This window comes from Phasianus colchicus, chromosome 7 (genome assembly GCF_987193195.1).
Source record: "Phasianus colchicus chromosome 7, bPhaCol1.hap1.1, whole genome shotgun sequence".
In the NCBI taxonomy this organism is placed as follows: Eukaryota; Metazoa; Chordata; class Aves; order Galliformes; family Phasianidae; genus Phasianus; species Phasianus colchicus.
Window position 1 is genome coordinate 2,079,618 of NC_143442.1, and position 22,717 is coordinate 2,102,334.

General features: G+C 43.9%; 2 protein-coding genes across 4 annotated transcripts in view; both read right to left on the reverse strand.

Moving 5' to 3' along the window:
• LYPD6B (LY6/PLAUR domain containing 6B) overlaps positions 1 to 15,715 on the reverse strand; it is a 35,768-nt gene extending 20,053 nt beyond the window's left edge. The window contains exons 1-2 of one of the 2 annotated variants that reach the window (XM_090143474.1): positions 7,787 to 8,456; positions 5,786 to 5,964 (exon numbers count right to left, since the gene is read on the reverse strand). The gene's annotated coding sequence lies outside the window, so the exon portion shown is untranslated. Of the gene's footprint in view, positions 1 to 5,785; positions 5,965 to 7,786; positions 8,457 to 14,626 lie in introns of those variants that run through there. The other variant, XM_090143473.1, reaches the window with a different exon arrangement.
• A 35-nt stretch (positions 15,716 to 15,750) lies between these two features.
• KIF5C (kinesin family member 5C) overlaps positions 15,751 to 22,717 on the reverse strand; it is a 66,502-nt gene continuing 59,535 nt past the window's right edge. For both annotated transcript variants that reach the window (XM_031590786.2, XM_031590787.2), the window contains one exon: positions 15,751 to 18,865. The gene's annotated coding sequence lies outside the window, so the exon portion shown is untranslated. The remainder of the gene's footprint in view (positions 18,866 to 22,717) is intronic.

The window sequence follows — 22,717 nt, forward strand, 5'->3', positions numbered from 1 at the left end:
GAGTGTTTTGCATTTGTAGCTGCCCACAGCTTAGCACTGGTGTAAAACTGTGCCAAAGCCAGTATCAGTTTCTTCCTCTATTCGCATGGCTGCTCTTTACAAACAACTCATTTTTAAAAGTGGGATCTTTCTTAGCTTGTCTCAGTTCTAACACACACTGAGAGTGTCTGACAGCTTCAGTACAGCACGAAGAGAAAGCTGAAACACCTCCTGCACACTTCCATGCGCATTCCAACAGGATATTCACACGTACTCGGCTGAGGGACACAGTTCATCCCAGCAATTTTGGTTCCATCTTTCAGCTTGGAGACTAGGTGAGTCTCTGCTTTATTCTGGTGACACGGAGAAGAGCAGTTTCTGCCAACAGGATCACCTCACGGGCCCTATCCGATACAATCCTATAACTTGTCAGGAATCTCCAACGCTGGAAGCGCTCCAGAAACAGGAGAACTATGACAGACACGCCATAAGGCTGGCCTCTCTTCAAAGGCTTAGGAGAGTGGGGTAGGGAAAAGAGGGGTGGAGTGATGAAAAAAATAATCCCATCTTAATTATACACACAGCTTAAGTATCCCATCTATGTGAAAGCTCTCCTTGTATCACGAATACCTCCAGGGCTCAGAAAGCTGCCTGGAACAGAAAACGCTCGGAATGATTCTCTCCTGCGTGGCTCCTAAGTGGCTGCACAAGTGAAAAGGACAAGGGAATGGAGGGCACAACTGCAAAGGAGCAGCTGAGGTGAGTCGGCTGGTTGAGCTTTGAGGGGAGGCGTCCTGACAGCCTGCAGCCTTCCAGGAGAGGAGCGGAGCTGCAGGCGCTGATCTCTGCCTTTGTCTGAACTGCAAAGAAATCTGCTTTCATTGATTCTCTGTTTCATCTGCTTTAAAACACAGCCCTCTGGTTTTATGTATTTTGGTAACTGCTGATATCTCACCAGAAAGAAAAAAGTCCTAACAAATCTGAAGTTTAACATACAGCAAGCAAAGATCACTGCAGGACTCTGTACCAAGCAAGAAAAGAACTCAAGGTGCTCTACAAAGCTTTTATTTAGCATCATAGAATCACAGAACGGCCTGGGTTGCAAAGGACCACAGTGCTCATCCAGTCCCAACCCCCTGCTGTGTGCAGGTCGCCAGCCAGCAGCCCAGGCTGCCCAGAGCCACATCCAGCCTGGCCTTGAATGCCTGCAGGGATGGGGCATCCACAGCCTCCTTGGGCAACCTGTTCCAGTGCCTCACCACCCTCTGGCTGAAAAACTTCCTCCTAACGTCCCTAAACCTCCCCTGTCTCACTTTAAAATCTTCCCCCTTGTCCTATCACTACCCAATGCACATTTTCCTCCATGTGCATTTGGATTTGCTTTTGTGTTTCATTAATGTGACGGCACTGCAAGCTAAGCAAGGCTACAACTAGTTAGCGTTTGATTGATCAAAGCCAGACACAAAATTATACAGGTGATAAATTAAGCAGAAGTTTTGATTTACCATCCATCTAATAAATATCAGAGAGTAGTTAAAGCTGCTTATTCTTCAGGTAAATACTGATTCCATCCACTAGACACATTCATTACACAGGAATAACTACGCAGGCCAGACTTGATGCTTTGAGTCATCTGCACGAATTTTACATTGATGCTGGATGTACAAGATTATTCTTTATCTTGAAGAATCAGTATAGTGGATACAGAGACATTGCTTTATCAGCACAATAAAGAGAAAAAAGAAAAAAATGTCATTAGACAATTGTTATAAATAAGAATGGTTTTGGCAGTACAAAGCCAGACTACTGCAATGTAAGTGTGCATGAGCCCAAAGGAAAGCTTCATTAGGCATTTTTTCTTGACTAGGAAGCAACTGCTACTTGAGCCAAGAGGTTACCTGCATCCACACCCTTGTGAGTCACAAATACAAGGTGCGACAACGGGAGATCTGCAGAACTTGCAAATTGGATAAGAAAAAGATCACAAGCTTTGGAAACCATTTCTTCTGCTTCTTCGTCTTCCTTTCAACACTTGTCACTATAGAGGCATGCTACCAACATCAACCAACACATCTACGGGGGTGATAAGGACAGTGAGGATGCCTGACATAGCTCTGTGCCACCCATAAGGGTGGGGGAAGCTCTCAAGGTTCCTAACAGCTCACTGCTGGCAGAGCAGTCACATGTACAAAGCGAGAAACTGCATTCATTTTCACATCATCTTTTGGTGTCATCTTTGTAATTTCTGTAGAGACAGCAGATAGGACACGTAGCACTGTGAATCAGAACAGGTTCTCTGGGTAATGGTGGGTGGCAGCATTCGCATTTTTCCTATTGCCCCATCTCTACTTCCAGGGATGAGGTGGGAACCCCCTGGTTTGGTTTGGCAGAACACGTAAGTGACATATCTTCAGGTCAAAGGCTTTTTTTCTTTTTTCATGAGATCATCAAAATAGCATTCAAGATGCAGAAGTAGTAGTTATTTACTGTCTCACTATACTGAGACAGTGCAGATCTAATTCCTCCCACAACTCACCAGTTTCAAAAGCCAGAAACTTCTACTTAGCAGCTACTATTGAAAACCAGATGTTCTGTCTTCTTACAAATTTCTCTTTAGAAACACACCCTGCAAAGGTATTGACCCTTTTCTGTGTTTTTTTTTATTCTCCTCCTCCCTCCCCCCTTTTTTTTTTTTTACCCTTTGTGTGCTAACACCAAGTGCATCTTGCTTTGTGCCACCCAACAAAGCAAAATCAAACAAAGCACACCTCAGCACAACCAACGCAGGCAGATTGAGCCATAAGGAGCCCCTACAGCCCCCTGCAACATCCCCAGTCACAGCACACCCAGGAAAGGTGTGTGCCTTACATTTTGGGACTGTTTGCTTTGCAGCTGTGTAAATGCCTGCGCAAACAAAGCGCAGGAGCAGACAACGTGGTTAGTTAGTTTTCTACGTGGTCAGAATGCTACCTCTGAACCTCACCCCCCAAGCAGTCTGTCTGAAAATAAACTCAGTGCTCTGCCTGCTGTTTGGAGCTGGTTCCTGGCTAGCTGGTTCGCATTCCTCACGTGCTTTGGTAATAGATCAATAAATACTCAGCAGGTCTGCCTGCCTTGAGACACCCCGGTGATATAAATGCTAGACACAGATGGATGCAAACTGTGCTGTACTAAAGCCTGCGGGGTTATGGCTGCAGATTTATGGCAGGTTGTGTCACTGGGCTCAAACAAACAGCTCTGTGAGGCCCAGACTGCTGATTCTCACCTGATTATACTGGAGACGTGGTTGCTGAGCATGGTTATTGTCATTAGTCCATGGGTAAGAAGGTGCACTAGCTATTCAGGCAGGTAAGACAAGAAAGCAGAAGCAAGAAAAGAACAAGGGGAGATGTAGGTTGTGGAAGTGCTGCCCACAGCTGTGGGTGCCTCATTCCTGGAGGTGCCCAAGGCCACAGATGGGCGCTGGGCAGTCTGAGCAGGTGAGGGCTGCGAGGTGCCTCTTGGCACTGTGCTCCTTTAGCCCACTTCTTGATGAAGGAGTCAAAAACTGCACGCTCAGAATCTGTGTGCATGGCCATAGCTTCTAGTCTTCACCCATAATAAATAAAAGCAACCCAAAGACTCCATCCCCCTTCCTTAGCCACCATTTTCAGCAGAAGAGCAGACCTAAAACAAAAGAAGATGGAAGGAAGAAGCATAAAATGGGGGAAAGGGAACAGCACCACAAATGCCATTAGTTACATTGGGCTCTGGCTGCCATGGAATTGCAGCAGATCAAATGAACAATTGCTAGGTGCCGGATTTGTGATAGATCTGTATAAAGAAGCAAAATGCATTTCTTGGTCTCAATGTCCAAGTCGAGGAGTACACAAGGATCTCCAGTGAGGTTTGCATCTGTTGCTCTGCTGTATTAATACCTGTTAAAGTCTGAACATCCCACCCTGCTGCTCCTGCTGTGCAGCCAGCACAGCCTTCTCACTCATTTCATATCCAAGACATCTGTAATAATCAAAGCAGGACTTGCCTACAAAGTCCATTCAAAAAAAGAAATGAGGCACTGGCAGGAAGGACCAATGACTCGAAAGCAATTGGTAATGTTTTATTTTAGCTCTGTGGGATGCATGCATCAAAGATAGCATGGACAAAAGCAGGTATGCATGCAATGAGTCTGCTGCTCTAAGGGGAAATGATACTCAGAATGTGTCCTCCTGCAGCTCTTTTAAAGTGGTCTTAATTTAACTAAAGAGGCACTTGCCAGCTTGTCCTCCAGTGTGTGTTACTGACTGCTTCACTTCTTTCCTTCTGTATCTAGTTTGGTGGGGAAAAAAGATGCAGAACACAAAAATGTAGCATTAGGGGGTCTTCAGCTCATTGAATTCCTGAAATTAGCAGCAAGATTCCCCATCAACCTCTACAGGGTCACAATTTCACTTCCAAAAAAAGAAATTCTATGGAATTAAATATGTTTACACATTTGCATATACAGAAGATAAACCTGAGTAAGTCACTGCAACCACTCCTTTTCCTATTTTTACATTAAAAATAAAATTTAAACTTCATGTGATCGCATGTTTATCAAGAGGGAAAGAGGTATTCTACAACAGAGAATGTAAAGTCATCATCTAAAAGTGATTTAAATTACAAATATACCTGTGCTTAAAATAAGCAGAGAGAAAGCTCTGAATAGGACCTTCCCAATGAATGGAGTTAATATGCAAGAATTCAAGAATGTAGCAATTCTAATAATTGTAATAATAATAGTAATGAAGTGGGATACAAGCAAACAACAAAACTGAAACCATTTCCCACGGAGCAGATTGGCACAGAATAACAGCTGAGATTCCTTTCTGAGGATGTCAGCTCTTTTCCATAAATCTGGAGTCCAAAGAAAGTGGAAGAAAGTGGAAGAAACAATCGGGATATTCTTAGCCATTTAAACTAAATGAAGATGAATCTCCCTCGATGTAAGGGAGATGATATAAATCATCAACAAGGAAACATCATCATCAGAAGGAAACAAATGATGAGGAAACCAAGGCAGTGGGTGACTGTGAACGCACAGCTGGGGAGAGCAGGTCAGAACAAAAGCAAAAGACAAGACAGCCTGCACAGAAACATGATGCATTTACATGTGGGTGAACCATACCACAATCTCTTACATTCGATTACCCACTGGAGCCTGGCTCTGTCCCATGAACCTTCCCTCCCAGCTGCTGTGTACAATGGCAGTACTGCCTCGTTAAGGATGAGCCACTGGGGAATTACTGCCTTCTTCCCAAAGCAGCACTGCTGTCAGTCACTGAGCAATAGGAATAAATATTTGCTTGGGTTTTCTTTACAGCGATAAAAGCATCAAACACAGCCTGACTAACAGAACATCACCAACTGCAAGAAGGATGCAGTGACCCATGTAATCTGAAAATACCTACATCTGCAACATCCACTTCTAAAGACAAGTATCTTTTCATTTTCTCACTGCTAACATTCACATCCATGAATCGAGTATTCATTAACTAAAACACACACTTCATAAACTGAAAAACATTATTTGCAACACAAGGAGTGTGACCACGAACACACAGTGCCCTGCAGCACTGGTGGATCAGGAATAGCTACATTATTTGTCATTTCCCACAAGACAGAAGAAGCTGCTTACACCCCATGCACATTCACTGTGAGGAGTTATGGGTGCCCAGCAGCTCAGCCCTGCAGAAGGATATATTTGAGCAATTGTTTCCCTACATTTTTTAATGAGCAAACACAAAAAGTACACGATTTACCCTTCCTGTACTGTTTCTTCTATTACCTCTCCTCTGTCTCTGTTGTACTGAGGTCTCTCGTTGCTGTCCTTCAATCAGAACACTCTGTTGTACATCAACCAGTTTGATCCTCAAGAACGGATTTCAATTCCATTACTCCATACATACCAGTCCTGTGCACTTTCTAACAGGAAGCTGTGAGCCACGACAGAATTGTTGCTATAGCCTGAAAAGAATAGAAACTGATTTTCAAAAATGCTACAAGGATATAAAGTGATTTTCAAAAATTAAGTGAGGAGAAATACAGAAGAAAAGCAGTGCTTTCCAATGTAAGTTTTTGCTGTAAAAATCAACTTCAGTAAATACTACCCAACTAGACCTGATGACGTACCCAAATCTACACCTGATTTCATAGTTATCAGCCTTTTCAAGCCTGTTTCAATGTCAGGAACTTAACGAGCAGAAAAACAAACAAGAACTCCAAAGAAGACCAATGTCATTCAACAAAACCCTCTTCTTATGCTTTTCTCTCCTTTTTTTAATATTTAAAACATTGCATGCATTCTTGAGAAGACACACGATGACAGATTGATTCTCAAAACCATCTTAATTTTTTTTCTAACCTGTTAATTTAAAAGAAAAGAAAACCTCTTAAAAATGCTCATTGGTGCTTTTAGCTTGTGCAACGTGAAAGCTGACACCGTGCAACAGGAGGTGCAGTTTGCCTTTGTCTGAAGTCAATTTAGAGACTATTATTTCCTCTGCAGGTCTAGTCATATTTTATTGTAAGAAATGCATTCCTTTATTATGTTAAGATAAACGTTAGGGTGTTTTATTGTGGTAATTTCTTTAAGATAGAGAATACAGTGCTGGCATGATCCAAGTCAGGTGCAGGAAGCCTGAAGCTTAGAGTTCCCTTTGCAGCATCCTTCCTGGCTGTTATCTGCTGCTGGAAAGCCATTGCAGAATCTGAGGCTCAGGCTCCACACATCCATGCAGTGTCTCCTTACTGTCAGGGCTGGTGCCCATGTATGGCATACAAAAAAATGTCAATTAATAAAAACATAATTTCATCTGAAGTGTAAATGCCCACATACATTCTTTAATCATCCTCGCTCTGGTCGCAGATCAGCAGAGCTCTCTGCCACAGGCTTTCCTATTGACATTAATAGGTTCATACATACAGTTAGATGCTTGGCTTAATGAGTCCAATACAAAGATAAGCCAGATGAGCCTAGAGGTCTCTTCCAACCCTAATGATTCCACAAGTCTATGATTCTATGATTAAAGAAGAAAGCTCCGTGGTCAACATCTACCACTTACCACTATGGAGAAACAGCTGAGAAACAGTACACCATCCATCTGAACACAGAGGCTGTAACATTCATTAGATTATTAATGCCCATATTGCATGAGAGGGACTGCAATGTTCATTATGTTTTATCCATGTGTTTGCCAAACAAGAGGCAGAGTTTGCGACCAGCAACCTTATGGGGTTGCCTAACCCAAGGAAACTCACTCCTTGCCACCCAGTAACCTGAGCAAACATAGGTGATGCTTGTGTGCTATTGAAAGCTAATATAAACCAAACAATAATTTGCTGCTTTTAAATAAAACAATTTTCTCAAGACTCGAGTCACAGTCGGAAAGGGGATTTTAAGCTTTGAATTAATCAGTTCAAGGATGATTAACAAAACACTTTAATACACGGGGTACAAGTTTTGGAGGAGAGGAAAGATCACTAACCCAGGTATTTAACATACTATTATAGCTACAGGCACAATGAATTTCACCCACGTATTGGGTATTGCATCACAGGATGCACATTCACAGTCTCAGGCTTGCCTATCAAAATAAGACATAAACATTTCAGCTTCATGAACCACAGGGCACTGCACTGACAACCCACTCAAGCACAATCTGCCAGTCCTTCCACGTGAAGTCTTTCTTCATCACCACAAGAAATTGGAAAAAAGACAAACCAAACTCTGGCAGGACCATTCCCATGATAAAACTGGTATCAGATACAAATGGTGTGACTTTCATACCTGTACATTCACCAGCAGTTCTGCCTGTGACCAAATTCCAGAGAGCTGAGCTTATTTTGATGAGATGGGCTGACGCAGAGCTCGAGCAGCAGCTTTTTCAAGCCCCAAGTTTAAGCTGAAAAAAGCCACCAATGCTTCTAAAAACCACCACAACAACTTTATGACACAGACAGCTGAAACACGTCATCCCCACTTCCTCACATTCGGCCTCCCTGCTGTTCCCAGAATCCCACAGGCACCTCCGTTTCCCATTCCTGGACCACGTGAGGCTTGGCTTGCAGGCACAGCCCGTTCTGGCAGGCTGAGCACCTCTCCACCCATCTCCCAGCTCAGGCTCACATGGATGCACATGTATTCATCCAAGGGTTTCGGTCCAGGCGGTGCTCAGACCGGGTCCCTTCTTTCTGCAGGGATACTGATGGGGGGTGAGGTGTTTGAAGCTGGTACTTTGTCTCACCTGGAGAGCTGGGGCAATACCCTCCATGGTTTCCAGCACTCAGCCCAGCATTTCTCCCAGCGTGTGCTCGGACCAACAGCCAGCTGACTCTCCTCATCTCTCCTGATCTCTCCTGCTGAAACTGATACAGCTTGTAGGGAACTTCAAAGGTCTGTCCTGCAGACAGAAAGTCTGCACACACACACGTGCACACCGAGCAGACACTCACTGGAGAGGAGGAAGATCTGCATTCCACTCTCTGTCTAGGTTATCAGCTCTTTTATCTAATGGCTTTGGCGTATAAAACACCTGAATTTTTAGGGAAGGTAAATACCACCAGTAAACCAGAATAAAGTGCCATATTTCCAAGAGAGCCATGGTTGGAAAACCTGTATTTCCCCAGCTTGCCTCTCCTGCATGCCTCCAGGCATCTTCCCACAGGTGGAGCACAGTCCTCAGCAGCTGCTGTGAATTCCCAGGTATGAGGACACTCTCTAGGCATGCAGCACATCACTGCTCCAACACTTGTCTTATGGTTCCAAGCAGCATCTTCATGATTTAAAACATTACAGGGGCCATTTTTAAAAACCACTTCTGAGTTTGCATGGATTTAGCCACAGGTCCAAGCTTTACAGTCAATATCTGTTATAGCAGGCTGTTAAAAACACGCAGTGCTTGCTGCTGCTGGAAAAATGCATTGCACCAAATCAGTTCATGGGTAAAAATCACTACCAAATCACTACCAATAATACTCCTGGGTATTGTTGGTAGTGATTAACAATTAAACCCTCTTCCAGGCAGACTTAGAAGTTGATTAACTGCTGCATCCTTCACGCGGAAAGGAAACAACTCAGTTAAAGCACCCTGAATAAGCAGGGTCACAGCATTCTCCCAGCAGAAAACAGCCAGTTTAGGGGAGCACAGTTATTGTAAGAGCACAGAAGGGATTTCCCCGTGCCTACTCCTTCAAAGAATATGTGCCACATCCAGTATATAAACCAACGTGTTTTATGTGCATATACATCACCAGCATTTTCCTGTGGGTAGTAAAATGAGTAAATCTGAAGCTTTCAAAGTAATTTCACTGCTCATTTTATGGATGTTCCTGGCCCTTTGATGAGCTGCCACCGACAGAAGGCAGCCTCAGCTCCGTGCCTTTGTTGCTACTGCTCGTGGCAACCACACCTCTTTCCAGGTTGGCTGTGGGAACACGGCACTGGGAATCACACAGTTATCTCCCATCCGCAGCCCTCCCAGCACAAATACACATACAGTACATATAAGGTGGAAATTCTTTATCCAGAGGCAGTGAGGCCGTGGCACTGCCCAGAGCTGTGATGCCCCATCCTTGGAAGTAGCCAAGGCCATGGATGGGCCATTGGCAACCTGAGCTGGGGGGCAGCCAGCCCACAGCAAGAGTGGGGCTGGGGGTTCTTCCAACCCAACCATTCCATGGTTCTGGGTCTTTGAGGTCCCTTCCAACCCAACCACTCCATGGTTCTGTGGTCTTTGAGGTCCCTTCCAACCCAACCACTCCATGGTTCTGTGGTCTTTGAGGTCCCTTCCAACCCAACCATTTCGTGGTTCTATGAAGAAGTGCTCAAACAAGCTATAGCCAAACAAGCAGATGGAGATGAAAGATGCTTGCCACAGTTCACACAACTCCTGTTCCAGCCATGGTTTTAGGGGAATAATTTCATGCTCAATGTGCTCGTAACAAAATCCTTTACCTAAATGTCCAGTTTCAAATGGATATACACAAAAATTGTGCTCCACAAAAGACTGGAAACTCACCTGCATAAAGCATTCTTAAAACTTGGTTCTGCAGAGCCATCCCGCAGCAAGCTCCTGTCTGGGGAAGACAACCTACTCATCTGCACGTCCAATTGGACTGAACACTATCAATGCACTTCTTAACAATTCTTTATGTATATAAACATGCATCTACATACATACAAACACTGGTTTCTCTGGTAACATAATCAGCATGAAAGCACAACAATTTAAGTGATGGAACACTGCTTTTAGCTGATAAACGTGAGTGAAAATTGAAGATGTATGCTGACAGCTAAGGCTCAAATTAAGGTAAAACTTTGCATTTCTGTAATAACTAAGAAACAGGAACAACAATTACATTGATGCACTGTGCCTGCTTTTAAGCTGTGTTGACTTAGAAGCGTACATACTGCCAAGTTTCAAGTCCCATCTTGCAATATGTGATTGCACGTGATTTAGCACACTATCAGAATTAGTCTGAACCAAGAAGGCCTCTTACATGGAAGCACTGCAGGAAAACAGCACCGTGTAAGATTACTGAGTGCCAATCATTGCCCTCCCAGCTACAATAGATTATTGTAAGAAGCAGCCACTTAATAAACTGATAACATTCCTCACAACACAGACGGCTCCTCTCCAAAGCCAAAGACAATAGAAAAAAATAAAGCACAAGGAAAAGAAATTTAAATGTGAATCGTATCATCACTCCATTACATGTTAGCACTCACATGAGACAGCCCACGATCTTATCTAGTGACGGTTAACCACGGGCAGGATTGTAAACATGGATTTAACTAGTTGAGAGATCTCAGTTCCCTTCACTTTGCTATTTGAGTGTGCAAGCAAAGATTTCTCCTGCAGTGACATACTGTTAATTCACCACGGTCAAACTGCACTGACAGCCCAAAAAGCCAACTGGGCAAGCATGGCTTTAATAAATGTATCCCTTACAGAATAAGCAAAACCCACTGCAAGAAGCCTGATGCACCCGGGACTCCTTACCTTGCTTGCAGCGAGGTATTTTTAGCAATATTAAAGAAGATGGAAATACATTTCAAAGAAAAAAACAACCATATTGATAACTAGAGGATATTAACACAGTGGATAACACAAAAATAAACAAATAAATTAGGAAATACTACCGTGCCAGTGTAAGAAGTCTATCAGCACTACACTCCTGAGCGAGGTCTTTGCAATGTCCAAATGTCTGGTTTGCAACTCCCAACTGATGGCCAACAACAGGAGCACTAGGTGCCCACCTCCATGGGTTTTAACAGCTGCCTTTCTATTTCCCTGGTAAGCAGCTGAAATGGACCCAGAGGACAATCCTCCTTCACTCAGAGCTGTCGTCAGAAATGACGCAATGCTGCCCAGAGCAAAGAAAGGAAAGGAAACACTTCTTTCTCCTCCTGTGCTGCCTAAAATTAATGCATCTCTGCAACTACCAAAAGTGCACACTGTGTGCACTCAGTCTTCCAAGTCCCAGAACCAGCCTGTAATTGCACTTACTCTGGCTACAAAGAAGGTTCATAAACATATTCATGTGCCTAATGATACTTTCAGGTGTTTGGACACCACAGGGCATTTTCAAATAACCCTTAAAAAGGACTAGAAGTGGTCCAGCTACTTGTTGATTCTCTGTTATCTGCTGTTGTTTTATTTCTGTAATGGTTTCTCAGAAGATCTGACGTCAACAGTTGATCTCTGTTAAAAACACATCGCTCTTCAAGTGTTTGCTACTGCATGAAGGCTGGATGTGACTCTGGGCAGCCTGGTCTGCTGGTTGGAACTGGATGGTCACTGTGGTCCTTTGCAACCCAGGCCATTCTATGATTCTATGAAGGCCCCAGGAGGGCTGCTGCTTGCCCTGTGTATTATTTAAAAGTGAAAATAAGGTGAGGGTTGGGTCCTGTTGTCCCTCTTCATTCCATCTTCCCTCAGCTCTGTGGCCGACTGACCCCAGCCTGCAACACAACGCTCATCAGAATAGGGGAAAAAGTGGAAGAGCACAAGGCAGACAAACCTCACACTGAAGGCAATGTATGGGCACGACCCACGCAGCAAGGAGCAGCCTGTGAGCAGCTCAGGGCTGGGCCATGGCGACAAGCCAGAAGGCCTTGATGCTGCACAAACAAAGGCTGTTCTTCCCCTCCGTTAATTCTTACTGAAATATCTTTCTGCACCCCTGCAATCTGGCTTTGATCCACAGCAAACAATCGCTACAACCAGCCCAACAGCTATCTATCAAACTTGCAGGGTGCTGCTTAAGTCAGTGCCGGTCAGGAGGGGAGCAATGTAAGCTGTGCTGCTCTTGGGATGGTCATAATAGCTGAGGAACTGCTCAGTGATGTCCTGAACCCACTCGAGCAGGTGGGAAGAATAAATCCTACACTGGAAGAAAGCATGTTTGCAGAGTCCCGCTCCCGTGGTTACAGACAGGAGTGGCCATAGAAAGCATCACTGAGGAAGGACGTGCCACCACGAAACACACAGCATGGCTCACAGCAGAGCAGTACCTCGGAATTGCAACCCACTGAGCTCCTGATCTCGTTGTATTCCCATACACAGCTCCAGCAAAACCTTTAGTTGCAAACACAGCTCTTCAAAAAAGGCAAGTATCAGTTCTGCACACCGAATATCTCATTTCCTACAACTAATGAGGCAGAAATCCTACCTCACTTGACACATCTTTCTTCTTGTCCAATTACACTGTAATTATTAACTTCATGCTGCTACTTCACAGACAAAGAGAAATTTTCAAGTCCATGCAGATTAGCTGTAAATCCACAGCTAATATCTCAACAGTGTTTTAAACACCTATTTTAAGTTTTTCCACACGAGACAATTTGTGTAAGTTCTTTTTAGCTGCAGTCTTGTCAATCTGCTCATCTCTACAAACATTCACTTATTTACAGCAAGGCCTGGGGAAGAATCTGAATTGGATTGTTGTGAATTTGGATCATGTCAACAATCCATCTCGCAAAAGAATGGTACTGAATCAACAGAGGCAGGTGGGAATCACACAACAGGAGCACAGAACCATTCCAGCTGGAGAAGACCTCCAAGATCCCTAACCACCCCCCCATGCCCACTGCCCACGTCCCTCAGTGCCACATCCCCACGGCTCTGGGACACCCCCAGGGTTGCTGCCTCCCATTCCCTGGGCAGCTGTGCCATGGGTGATCCATGGGGTGCAATTCTGCTTGCACTCCACATGCACAACGCTAAACAGACACGTACTGAAAAGAACAGCAGGAAGGGGTCACGTCTCCATGTATCTGGAGTAAAATAAAACTCCTTGTGTATTCTGTAATCCCAGCACATCAGCGTCTGGGAAGAACTGAGGCGATCTGCATTTTGTTTAATGTTTGACTTGACTTTACAGCTTTAAAGGCCTGGTTACTGGACCCACCTCTGAGCAGACAGATCCTGGAGCAGCCGCACTGCTGCAGAGCTAAGATCAGGCAGCTGATAATGTCCTCCATCCTGCCATTCTCAGATGGAACGTCCATCAGAGGATAACCCCAAGCAGTCCTGCAGCCACCAGGAGCCAGACACTACAGAAAGCACTGAAATGATGAGTCTGGGGAAGGTGTTGTGTTACTTGAGCCAGACACAACAGATGGAGACAGCGGACTTTTGGGCAAAAAGATGGCCCCAGTGAGAGAACAGCAGTGAGACGGAGCATCCACCAAAACTATAGGCTAAGGAAAACCCACCCATAGAAAACTACAGCCCAAACGCACTTTCTTAGCTTGTTACCAGCTGAGAAAAGGAATTCTGGCACTGAAGCTCATGTTTAACATCTCACATCTATGTGGACACCAACACTTCTTGCACCTGGTCTCAAGTAAATTGAAGCGTAAGGCAAAAATAGGACCAGCAAACAAGACTTTAAGCAGCGAGGGGATGAGCAGAACGCTGCCAGGTGAGCGAGTCCAGCCACACGACAGCCACGTCTGCACATCCCCATCTATTTCGTAAGCTTTTAGCTCAATTTCTGCAAATTAAGTTGAGCTCTGAATGAGTGCAATTTGCCGCAACAGGTTTATTCACATCGAGACAAAGCCGGGGCAGCATTTTTCCCAAAAAGGATTAGATGACTGTAACTTCTACCACCTGCACTTATGCATGTTTAGACTGCGGGATGGGTAATCACCGCACTGCAGGGCACGATCCGCAGGGGTCAGGAGATAATCTCCCTCCCATCTCTCCGTTTCTGACATCGCCCAATTGGCGAGGTGCATAATAGGGGATATTAGTCCTCCCCGAAGCGCTGTTATTCATCACTGCCAGAGGCAGCTCTAGAGATCTGAGATTATGAGCCACGCAGAATGGCAGCCCGTTCCTCCCAGCTCCGAAATACTCAAAGCTGGAAGGCCACGCTGTTTTTCAGATACAAATTCTGTCCTCCTTCTTTAAAGCCTTCGCAGATGAGAGCCTAAAGGTGCGCCTTTCCGCTGCGTTTCACGGGGCAATATTGAGATTCCTGCCGCACCACCAGCCTGCAGACACTGAGGACAGCAAGTTTTTACGTCCTGCTGCTGAATTTCTTTTTATACGCAGAAATATCCTTGCGGGAAACACTTAGAGCAAATACAGAGGGGTGAATCAAGCACTGCTCCTACCTCCAGTCCTCAGTAACTCAGCATAGGCTCGCGGATTTCAGGCTCAACTCCCGCCTGCGTGACGCGGCTCTCCTCCGCAGAGCTCCCAGAAGGCTGCAGGATGCTCGCGTCCGTAGGCAGCCCCGCGCACGCCTCCGGCGAACGGAGGGCAGCGGACGGAGCGCCCAGCGGCTGCCTCCCGAGCGCGGCTGAGGCGCGGGGAGAGGAGCGACGCGCCGCCGTCCTCGCGCCCTTCCCGCACCCGGGCCGCCACCGTCGCCTCAGCGGCCGCCGCTCGCCGCGCTCCCTCCCGCCCTTCGTTCCCGCTCACCTGCCGCCCGCTGCGGGGTGGGGCCGGGGAGGGACGGCCGACAGCCCCACACGGCACTGCGGGCGGTGCTGCCGAGTACGGATTTGAGGGAACGGCGATGGCCGTGAGCCGCAAACGGCGTTCACACAACGCTGCGAAGTTTAGCTCGGTTTTATTTTCCACCGTAACGGTTTTCAAATGATACATCATGCGGTCTGCCAGCGCGCCCGTCCGGATCCGATAGAAGTGTGGAACGAGGATAAAATACTCATCTCCACGGGATGGGGGAAGAAGGGCTCAGATCTGCTATCAAGAGTTTAATACATTTCAGCATTGCTTGATGCAATGGCAAAAAAAAAAAAAAAAAAAAAAATCCCCTTGTTACCAGCAAAAAGGTGTCCACACTTTATTCTCATTATTTTTTTTTTTTCCTAAAATGAACACTACTGTAAAGATACATAGAGCCCAGAGAATACACATCTGCAGTACACGGCACACACTTTACAAACTAGACATGGAAAACTCTACAGAACGCCTCAAACCCCTGCGGTTCTCCCAGCACAAAACCGGTTCCAATGGACGGGATGGAGAGCAGAGCCCCGCAGCCGTGTTCCATCCCGTGCAGCAGATGGCGGCCGGCGCGCTTCGGTTCGTACAGGCACAGCGAAGAGGAAAGTCAAAGCAAGAGGAGGCTCAAATCATCCTGCCGACTCACTGATTTCAGCTGGGGCACCTGTTGACCCCAGGTCTTTCTCCTCTGATAGTGGAAATTGGATCAGGCCTTTTTTTTTTTTTTTTTTTTTTTTAATTATTATTATTTTTTTTCTTTTGGGCCTCCGTGAGCAATTGGTTCCAATGGCCATTTATTGCAATTCAACTGAAATTCATTATGACAACTCCAAGCTTTATTTATCGAAACGTCGGGCAAACGTGTACCTTAATGCAGAAAGGCATTGTGAAATGCAGTTTAAAAGCTACCCATTAGGTAGCCTTTACATCATTGTAAAGGTGTTTGGGTTTGCCTTTTTTTTTTTTTTTACTTTTTTGATTTTCAATGTTTTCAGGATAATCCGATCTCACCCTTGTTAAGTAAAACACAACCTTCAGCCGAGATCTTCCCAGGTTTAACTTTGCTTGCTTTTGAGAAAACAAGTCAATGAAACATGAATTCAAGGAGAAATTCGAGAGGGTGGTGAGGCACTGGAACAGGTTGCCCAAGGAGGCTGTGGATGCCCCATCCCTGCAGGCATTCAAGGCCAGGCTGGATGTGGCTCTGGGCAGCCTGGGCTGCTGGCTGGCAACCTGCACACAGCAGGGGATTCAAACTAGATGATCATCGTGGTCCTTTGCAACCCACGCCATTCTATGAGTCTATGATATCATTGAGAGAAGCTCAGCTGAGCAGGAAATAGTATTTTATTCCTTGAAAAAGAACAGTATGCACTTTAGTTCCATCTGAAGTATGGTTTCCATTTGTGAAAAGTGTTTCCACTAAAACCATGCAAGACATCTTAGATGTGAAGTTTCATTTGCGCTATACAAATCACAACTTGAAAATCAGCCTAGAATAAATATGACACAACATTCAAAGAGCAAAGTAAGACAGCGTCAGGTACTGGAAATGACAAAAGACAGGGTTTGATCCCTGCAGAACAGATGTGTGGCTTTCATTTTCTATCTATAAAATACATAAGACTTGAAAATGGTACAAAAGTTGGATATACAATAAGCAATACAAACTTAAATTGCCTCATTAAAATAGGCTACGAAACAAGAATCTATAAGCAGAATAAGTTCAACTGACAGACTGGATAGTTTCCAATTAAGCATCCATTTATTTCTTTTGGAGGAGCTCAGCCTGATGCATCTTGTCAGTGTTTCAGTTATAGAAAGTCCTCTTACAGTCTTGAAGCAGAAGTTAACTTGGAGAAACTCACACTACTTTAGCTAGATGAACTGACTGGCTGATCAGCACTAGCACAATTAAGAGATGTCAAAGCTAACTTAGTACTCAAGCTGAAGAAAGCTGTCTAAACTGTCATCCATAACTGATGATAACAGCACGAGCAACTTGGGAAACTGCATTTAAAATGCAACTCCCTACCAAATTTTGAGTTCAAAATACAGAACAGCAGCTGTACTAAAACACAAAATCGGGCAGCAACTAAGAGTTTGGTATTTTTTTTTTTAAGACAAATGCAATAGAACAAAAACAAGAGGATAATTAGTTCATAGCAGAGAGTTCAGCTCTGAGCAGCACAGAGTAGTTCTGAATTAGTAACTCAATTAAAGGTTGCATATGGCGAGTTCACAGTTCATTTTCCTGGCAGTGCACATGCACATAAAGAAAAATATAAAACTCTGAAAAATACAAAATAAATTAAATACATGCAAATTTTGCAACTTCATTAAATATTTTTGCAAAATGCTCCCAAACATAGTGCAACATCAAAAAAAAAAAACAAAAAAGAAGTTAAATCAAGTCCAACTTACTTTGCAAGAAACTGAGTAATTTCAGTAGAAAAAAAAAAAAGTAAATTTGCAGTATTTCAAAAGGCTCTCCATTACCTAACTAGTTTCATGTCAATGTGAACACATTCAAAAATCAAAGAAAAAAATCTCTATCTCAGCCTAAGAGCAAACACCTACAGAAGGAGATGGAAAGGCCACGCTCAGCTGTACCCTCCCTGGGAGCCACACTGCTGGGTGACACGGATATGTGACACAGCAGCAGGAGCAGCTTCTACCTGCAGCTGTGCTCTCCCAGAAGGATTCCAGTGCCCCCTTGCTGAGAAGCTGGACACGTTCTGCCTGGCACCAGAGAAAGGCTCTGAGCACAGCAGGATGCCTTGCATATTGTTACACAAGCAGTAAGTACATTCTTTTCCCCTTGCAGCGTGCTCTTCATCTCCTAAGAGATGTATTTCCCAGTTTGGTCTGCAAGGGACAGCTTGTGACCTGCATCTCCTCTTGGACCCTCTATACATTAGGAGGGGCTACACCTGGGGCTTTGGGGGATGTTTTTGTTTTTGGAAAGGAGTGCCTGTTCCTGCTGGGGACTGTTCCCTCCTGCATGTGAATTCTGGTGTGAGCAGATCAGGGCTTGCTGGAGGCTTTCCCCAAGACAGGACTTCTGTGGCACTCTGAAAGCTTTCAAAGTGTTGTGGAGAACAATGCTTAGCAACACATGGCCAGCCAACACACTCCAGGAAAACCCACCACCACCGTAGGGAGAACTACGAGCAGACCAGATGGTAACTTGAAGATAAGTCACACATACAGTCATGTAACTACCAAACTCCAAAAACCTAGATTTATACTAACAGATTTCTCTGCATCCCATTTGATCTTTACCAGGTACTGCAAGAAAGGTCATTTTATACAGTCCAAAGGTTTTATCAGGATTTTACAAATGGTTCTTTGGGGAAATTTCCTTCCAAAAATGTAAGCAGTAAAATGAAACGATGTAGCAGCACATTTTCATCCCTTAAAAATATAAAATAATATGTATATTATACAGTAAATCAGTCATGACAGAGCACAATCACCTGCCTTTGATGGCACTTGGTCACTGAATCATTAATTCTTGGATGCCGGAAGGTGGGATTTACTGATGTGACAGAGGTCTTCCAACAGCATCGGGCTGAGCAGAGAAGCCCCAACCTAAGCAGTGCCAGGGGGTCACACGCTGTCGGTGCCATTCTGGGTGGCAGACTTCCTATGGGTACTGAGATGGTTACGTTAAATACATTGTACAAGTATCTGTAGAGGAGTTGAGCTGAAGACTTCTGTACACGTGGAGATCCTACGAAGCTCAAAATACCTATGGCCAGTGCGTCGCTGATGGTGGTAGGAAGTGCAGGATGAATGGAACGTGGATCAGGTTGAAGAGGGGGATAAAAGAAAGTAGTGACTTAATGATAGTCTGTAACATGCTAAGTGGGACTGACCTGTCAAAAGAGAGTGAGAAAGGTAACGATAATTAGTGGATGTTTTAGATTAGAAAGCAGATATGCAACATGGCAAATAACTGATACCGACCACGACATCAGTGTAAAGCACCATTTCAGGAATTCGTGGAACAAGTCTCCATTACTAAGTCTCGGAGAGGAATTCTGACAGTTTCCAGCCCTCAGATTGGCACAGTCATAACGAAACAATGGTCTTGATGAAATTCATTCTTTGCCACCTCTAACGCGGCATTACGTCTTGTCTAAAGCCATCCTTAAGCACAACAGAAAGGTCTTTTTTCCCCCCTTTTTATCTTTCTTTTCCCTTAATGGAATTTTTCTCTCTACTCATAGGAGCTGAAGAACACATGCACACGTGTATCTTAATTAACAAGTATGGAACACAACCAAGTTTGCAAAGATATTGTAAAACGAAAGGAACAAAAGACTACAAAACCAGGCAAGTCATTCTTTTGCAAATATCTCCTGGAAAAAAGGTTCCTTCCTGATGTGTACACACATGCAAACACACACACGTATATAAATAATATAAACAACGTGAATACAATATAAATATAAACATGTAAAATATTTTATATAATATCCTGATGAGGTATTATGAAAACTGACGGTATCATTTTACACAAAAATATCGATACTTTACAGGCTTCCTTCTCACTAATTTCATGATGGTTCTTTTCAGAAGTTCTAAGTGGGTTGCTAAGTACAAAGCTGATCTGCAGTTCGTTATAAATAATTGGAAGTAGTGATCTTTGACTGCGTTTGAAATTGTTACGCTTTTCATATGGAAAGCAACATATAAGCAACTGAATGTGCCTGGCACTTTTTAAGTAGCCAGTACAGGATCTTGTAAAGAGAGCAACATTTTGCTTAATTACATGTTTTCTTGCTTGATTGTTTAACACAGAGCTTTTCAGTATTAAAGACCAAGTTATTAGAAAGAATCAACTCATCTGTGTTTTTTGAATTTACCCTGATTTAGCAGTGGGAATTGTAGCCCCCTCCTAGTTACCATCCTCATTAACATCTTCAAGGCAAGTGGGACAGTTGGTTATTAATTCATGCATTTTATTGCCTAGATAATCTAAATGGCCTGCAGATTAATCTAAACGGCCTGCCTAGATTAACTATAGTTATTCATCTTGCTTAGGGATGGGGAGGTGCTGGGAACATACCAGAGACTTTAGGATAAGGGAAGTCACATTGTCAAGAGCTTGTTTGCACAGTGTGTTTCACAAATACAGATCCCATACAAGCTGGTTTAATAATTTCAGTAAGCCACTATGGAGCATTACTGCAATTGTTAGCATATCTTCATTTCACTTCTTCTCTTTTCAAATGAGGTACCAGACAAGTTTAAACAAACATGAGAAGGGCAGGTTAGTCAGATAACCAGCTTACTCAAGATTTGAAATACGAAAGCACATGCTTTGTCAACATATTTAGCTCCCTGCATCTGTATTGGTGTGCCTGCCTGTGCGAGGTTCCCATGCACACCCAGTTGTGCCACTTTGCTCACAGGTATATCAACTTCAGGACAGAGTCCTTTAGGCTGCCACCCGACCCTTGAGAAAAGTGCTACAAATACAGTGATAGCCAACCCAGAAGTTTGTATACAGCACCTGAACTGCTCTCCAACACGGCAACTTGGGTATTTATTTCATATCATCAACCAGACTTGTCCTGTACCTCAGCCCTACCTGTCCCAGAGCTCTTTTACTGCCCCTCTGTCCCCTTGGTTAGGTGTGTGATGTAACTAAAGCAGACGTAAAGATCATCTCTGGTCCATCTGAAGACAGTTATTAAATGATGAACTGCAGAAGTGCAGCACCACCACAGCTCTGCTTTCCCTCAGAAAGGTGAAGAACAGGAGCGTGGCCTCCAGTTGGGGCACACAGGATTCTGAGCAGCTCCACGTTAGGCATTTAAAGACAGAACTTCAAAATGAACTGATTTGTACTAACACAAATCTGCATCGAGTATGAAAAACAATTCAGCATGGATTTCTACCCAATCAAGACTCACACTGCCACAGTTATCCTTTTAGCCACGCCAACATGAACTCCCTTTCTCTCAACTTCATCAGATCCGTATTTGAGATGTGCCCCAGGTAACAAACTCATTGCAGTTAGATTTCTGAAGATTCCTGAAACTGACGCAGATGAAGGAATTCTCTCTTAGAGATTCATTCCTTGCTCTGTTGAGTCTTCTGTTTCAGTTGGCTACTAGCAATTTGCAATTTACAACAATGTTTTATTAACACTCATTGGCTGTTATTGATGGGACGTTCTGCTTGGGTTAATGACTTGCAATTCCTGACGAGGAGCAAAAAAATGGCTACTGTCTTCACTGTGAATGATGAGTGAAATAAGACAAATTTCCTCTCATCCTGGTATAAAATTGTCATTCTAAGTAACGTGTAACTTGACAGCAAACATTTATCTAGAAAAACCATTCTTATTTCACTGCTGCTACATGACTGTCAAAGTTCTGCTCTATTCTGGATGTGTAGAACAACGTCACTTAATAACACAGTGTAGGGTCAGACTGCTCAGCAATGTTATGAAAATAATCCATACAAAGCGTTGCCTGCAGAAGCAATATCTTTCCTAATACTCTTAACTAAGGTCCCCAGGCCTTCACCCATCGAGCTCAGAATTCAGTTTACTAAGACAGTCCCCAAATCATTTGGCAGCCACATACCTGCAATTTGCCAACGACATTTTAACCAAAGGACTAAAGCTGATGAGAACTGACCTTCCTTAAGCATCGCCCAGTCAGCAGAAAGCAACACTGAGAATCTATCATATGAGAAACACACAGAGACACGCTTTTTTAATGGCTCCATTCCAACCTGTAGGGCTTCCATTTGGTTTTCAGATGTTTTTTGCCCCTAATTTTTTCAGAAACGCTAAACCTCTAAGTTAAACCAGTTCTAAGACCTTCCCAATTCCTTTTTTTCTCTCCCATTACCTATGACCTTCTCAGCAACAAGCTCCAGAGGTGTGGCCTCAATCTGCTTATCCCCTCAGCATCTAAAGCATATGAGATTGCTCTCTATTGACTTCCAAAGTCCTCTTCTGTTACATGCTCAGCTCGTGTTATGCCTATTTATTTTATTGATGACTTCTGCTAAGCTACAGTCGTTTGCTTGACGTGTGCCTATAGCTGGTGTGTGGCCTGCTCACGTCTGACAGTTTTAATTTCACAGCAGATGGTCTATTAAAGGCCTGCTCAGTTTAGGCAGGTAGCAGTTTTTTTCCCCACAGAGCAGCTTTCATGATATACCTTTAGAAATAATTTATAGGCTTCTTCATCATGCTCTTTTCCCTTTGCTTTTTCATGGGAATGCAATGAAGTAGATAGAGGCTATATATTTCCCATGAGATGGAAAAGCAAATTTCAGTTCAGAATCAACTAACGCAGAAAAGCACTCAGTAAAGACTTGCCCTAATTCATCCACAGCAAAAACATGCTGCTTGCAGCTACAGGGCTCACAGAAAACACAATGAACAGAAACAATCCCCACAACACAATAAAAGGTTGAATGATGTGATGGATGGTTTGCATGCATGCATGACATGAAGCATTCTCCAAAAAAAAAAAAGAAAAAGAAAAACACACCCAAGAATGCCAAATGCCTAAAGGAAACCAGATACTATCAGAAAAGAGTCATAAAACAGAATTAATCCTCCAGAGGAGAAAGAAACCAGACTTGGAAAGGCAATCCAGCAGTCCACCAGCTGCTTTTCACTACCACTCACTACCATCCAACTCCTAATATGCTCGTAACAAAATTAGCATCTAAACTACCCCAGAAATAACGGGCAT